Here is a 5292-nt window from a genome sequence, read left to right as displayed (position 1 = left end):
TGAGTACGCTAACGAGGAGCAAGCTTTCGACAACTCTGAGAACTTTGCAGGCAAGATGACCATTACCCTCGATATCACTTCTATCTTTGCTTGCTAGTTGTTCGCTCTATCGCTATGCCGCGCTACCTACCACTTGTTTATCATGCCTCCCATATTGCCATGTCAAGCCTCTAACCCACCTTCCTAGCAAACTGTTGTTGGGCTATGTTACCGCTTTTGCTCAGCCCCTCTTATAGCGTTGTTAGTTGCAGATGAAGTTGAAGATTGCTCCATGTTGGAACATGATTATGTTGGGATATCACAATATCTCTTATTTAATTAACACATCTATATACTTGGCAAAGGGTGGAAGGCTTGGCCTTTTACTCGGTGTTTTGTTCCACTCTTGTCGCCCTAGTTTCCGTCATACCGGTGTTATGTTCCTTGATTTTGTGTTCCTTGCGCGGTTGGGGTTATGGGACCCCCTTGACAATTTGCTTTGAATAAAACTCCTCCAGCAAGGCCTAACCTTGGTTTTAACATTTGCCTACCACCACCTATACTTTTCCCTTGGGAGTTGTAGACCCGAGGGTCATCTTTATTTTAACCCCCTCCCCCGGGCCAGTGTTCCTCTGAGTGGTGGTCCAACCTGGGCGATGTCCGGCGTCCCCTGGGCAACCAGGGTCTATGCCAACCCGACGTCTGGCCCATCCGGTGTGCCCTGAGAACGAGATACGTGCGACTCCTGTCGGGATTTGTCGGCACATCGGGCGGTCTTGCTGGTCTTGTTTTACCGTTGTCGAAATGTCTTGTAACCGGGATTCCGAGACTGATCGAGTCTTTCCGGGAGAAGGAATATCCGTCATTGATCATGAGAGCTTGTGATGGGCTAAGTTGGGACACCCCTGCAGGGTATAAACTTTCGAGAGCCGTGCCTGCGGTGATGTGGCAGATGGGAATTTGTTAATATCCGGTTGTAGAGAACTTGACACTTGACTTAATTAAAATGCATCAACTGCGTGTGTAGCCATGATGGTCTCTTTTCGGCGGATTCCGGAAAGTGAACATGGTTTGGGTTATGTTTGAACGTAAGTAGTTCAGGATCACTTCTTGATCACTTCTAGCTTCACGACCGTTGCGTAGCTTCTCATCTTACTCTTAATTGCGTATGTTAGCCACCATATTTTCTTAGCGCCTGCTACAACTCTACCTCATTACCACATGTTACCCATAAGCTTAAATAGTCTTGATCTCGCAGTTTTTGACATTGTTGAGTCCTCGTGACTCACAGATACTACCAAAACAGTTGTAGGTGCCGATGATACCAGTGCAGGTGATGCTACCGAACTCAAGTGGGAGTTTGACGAGGAACTTGGTCGTTACTATGTTTTGTTTCCTGATGATCAGTAGTGGGGCCTAGTTGGGACGATCGTGGATCTAGCATTTGGGTTATCTTCTTTTCAGTTGGATTTGACCGTAGTCGATCTATGTGTGTATTTTGGATGATGTATGAATTATTTAAGTTTTGTGTGAAGTGGCGATTATAAGCCAACTCTCTTTATCCCATTCTTATTCATTACATGGGATTGTGTGAATATGACCCTTCTTGTGACAAAACCACAATGCGGTTATGCCTCTAAGTCATGCCTCGATACGTGGGAGATATAGCCGCATCGTGGGCATTATAGATATCGATATGAAGAGAATAAGGAGTGACCAGACCCTTAGTTTGGGGATGCCCAAGGCACCCCAAGGTAATATTTAAGGAAGATCCAAACAACTAAGCTTGGGGATGCCCCGGAAGGCATCCCCTCTTTCGTCTTCAACATTATCGGTAACCTCACTTGGAGCTATGTTTTCATTCTTCACATGATATGAGTTTTAGTTGGAGCATCATTTTCTTTTGTTAGGATTTGCTTTCTGTTATTTAGAATAATATTTGCATCTTTATTTTCAATAAAAATGCCAAGGATAGCCTTTACCATGCTTATTTTGCAAGTCTATGTGTTGCTATTTCGAAACAGAAAGTTTGTCACTGTTGCAAAAATTCCCTAGAAAAGTCAGAATGTGATAAAATGTTAAAACTTCTTTGAACAATAAGCTCTGATAATTTTTTTACAGTGTGTTAAATTTTCATAATTTTTGGAGTTAAATAAGTATTGATACTCTTGCATTCTTTACAGACTGTACTGTTTTGGTAGATTGCTGTTATGTTTGCTTGTTTAATGATTCTATTTGAGGATAGGAGTATTAAATATGCAGAGGCATTTAGTATACAATTTTGAATAATAATTTTGGTGATTTGCTACAGTAGAGAATGATAAGGTTTTTGCATTGTTTTATACTAACTTATCTCACGAGTTCTTGTTGAGTTTTCTGTGGATGAACCTTTTAAGATTTAGGGAAACCGTGATATAAAAAGGATTAAGGAGACACAAAAGTTCAAGCTTGGGGATGCCCAAGGCACCCCAAGATAATATTTCAAGAAGTCTCAAGCATCTAAGCTTGGGGATGCCCCGGTAGGCATCCCACCTTTCTTCTCCAACAATTATCGGTTAGTATCGGTTGAGCCTAAGTTTTTGCTTCTTCACATGATGGGTGCTATTCTTGGAATGCCATTTTGTTTTGTTTTGCTTGCTTTTTTAATAAAATACTTATATCTGAAAGTTTTTTAAATAAAAGAGAGTCCTCACATAGCTACCCATTTACATAACTACTCGCTTGATCTTCACTTATATCTTTCTGGAGTAGCTTGTCATTTACTCTTGTACTTCACTTATATCCTATGAGTAAATTGTTGAATGAATTGAATATCATGAAATTGAAATTATATCATGCCTAGTGGTAGCTTCACATTGGGTTTAGGAAGTGAAATCTTTTGAAGCTTGACAATCACAATATTGGTCATACAAGCAATTCATGAATAATTAGTATAAGGAAGAGAACTTTCACGTGCAAATACACTATCTTGGAAATCTTTTGTGATTGTGAGCCCCCATCAAAATATTATTCATATTCACATGCAAAATACTATATTGTAGACGTTGGACAAGGAAGACAACGTAATGGTTTATGTTTGTTCATATTCACATAGAAATTATATTGTCATAGATCCTTCAACATGTGGTGCTTGCCCCCCATCTTTGCTAGCCAAAAATTCCGCACCAAGTAGAGATACTACTTGTGCATCCAAAAACCCTTAAACCCAAATCTTATTTTCAAGCGTCCACCATACCTATCTAAGGATTGAGAAAGATCCTTCAAGTAAGTTGTCATCGGTGCAATAAGGCAATTAAAATTGCTTCTAGAAGTGTTAGATCACTTAGCGTAAGAGAACATTGAGAATTGTACGAACTTGTGATGGTGAAGAATAAAAGCGACAGACTTCATAATAAAGGTTGCTATCATAAGGGGCAATATAACATGACGTTCTTTTGCACTAAGGGGGTTGAGCATATAAACAAATAAGCGCATGGCAACCTCTGCTTCCCTCTGCGAAGGGCCTACCTTTTACTTTTATGTATTTACTTTCATGCAAGAGCCAACATTTTTTTCTCTATTCACTTTTATTTTCCTATTTTGGCAAGCATCATGTGGTGAGGAAAGATCTAGGCACATATATCCAGTTGGATATGGGTAGCACGAGTTATTATTGTTGACATCACCCTTGAGGTGAATACGTTGGGAGGCAAAATTATAAGCCCCTATCTTTCTATGTGTCCGGTTGAAACGTTTTGCTCATGTGTATGCGGTGAGTGTTAGAAATCATAGAATACATATGATGGTTGAGTATGTGGAGCTCTTACTTAAACTCTGTTGAATAAGTTGAATTACAATTGCTTGGTGACTGAGAACATAGGTTGTTGAGTTTCAAGAGAATTCATTGTTTGAACCTTAACATGTGAATTGGCTGCTACTTTGACATGACAAGTTTTATAAGAAAGAATTGCTGTTATGATGCTAGGAAAAGTGATTGAAATTGTCATTGATCAAACTTGTACACTTTGGTAGCGTTCACACTTCATAAATTAGTTCTTTTATCACTTACCTACCCGAGGACGAGTAGGAATTAAGCTTGGGGATACTGATACGTCTCCAGCGTATCTATAATTTATGAAGTATTCATGCTATTATATTATCATTCTTGGATGTTTTACAATCATTTCATAGCAACTTTATATCATTTTTTGGGACTAACCTATTGATCCAGTGCCTAGTGCCAGTTGCTGTTTTTTGCTTGTTTTTTACATTGCAGGAAATCAATATCAAACGGAGTCCAAACACCACGAAACTCTTTGTGGGTTTTTATGGACCAGAAGACATCCATTGGGCCAGAGCAGCACCTGGGGGGGTGCCCCGAGGGGGCACAACCCACCAGGGCGCGCCTAGGGGCCCAGGCACACCGAGGCGGGTTGTGCCCACCTCGGTGGCCTCTCGCAACCCCTCTTCGCCCTATAAATTCCTGAATATTTCAAACACCCTCGGGGTAACCCTAGATCAGAAGTTTCGCCACCACAAGGCTCTATAGCCACCGAAAACCAATCTAGACCCCGTTCCGGCACTCTGCCGGATGGGGAAATCATCATCGATGGCCATCTTCGTCATCCCGGCGGCAACCACGATGAGGAGGGAGTAGTCCACCCTCGGGGCTGAGGGTTTGTACCAGTAGCTATGTGTTTAATCTCTCTCTCTCTCTCTCTCTCTCGTGTTCTTGAGATGTCACGATGTTGATGTATTGCGGGCTTTATTAGTATAGTCGGATCATATGGTGTTTTCCCCTCTCTATCTTGTTGTGATGAATTGGGTTTTTACCTTTGAGATTTCGTTATTACCGGATTGAATAATTTTATGGATTTGAGAGCACTTGATATATGTCTTGCATATGAATACTCCTGGTGACAACAGGGTATCATATTGATTCACTTGATATGTGTTTTGGCACTCAACTTGCGGATTCCCGCGGTGACATTGGGGTAATCTATGCATAGGGGTTAATGCACGTTTTTGTCTTTTGTTTCTCCTGGAGAAATCTTGGGGCACTCTTTGAGGTTCTTTGTGTTGGGTTGAGTATTATGAATCTGAAATTATTTGGTGTTATTTTAGTACGAACTCTTGGATAGATCGATCGGAAAGAATAGTTTTGAGGTGGTTTCGTACCCTACAAATGATTTCTTCATTTGTTCTCCGCTAGATAGGAACTTTGGAGTGATTCTTCATTGCACGTTGAGGGATGGTTATATGATCCAATTATATTAGCATTGTTGAGAGATTGCACTAGCGAAAGTACGGACCCTAGGCCTCATTTTCAAGCAT

Source organism: Triticum urartu, chromosome 3 (genome assembly GCF_003073215.2).
Source record: "Triticum urartu cultivar G1812 chromosome 3, Tu2.1, whole genome shotgun sequence".
NCBI lineage: Eukaryota > Viridiplantae > Streptophyta > Magnoliopsida > Poales > Poaceae > Triticum > Triticum urartu.
Note: the sequence above shows the minus strand (reverse complement) of the source record.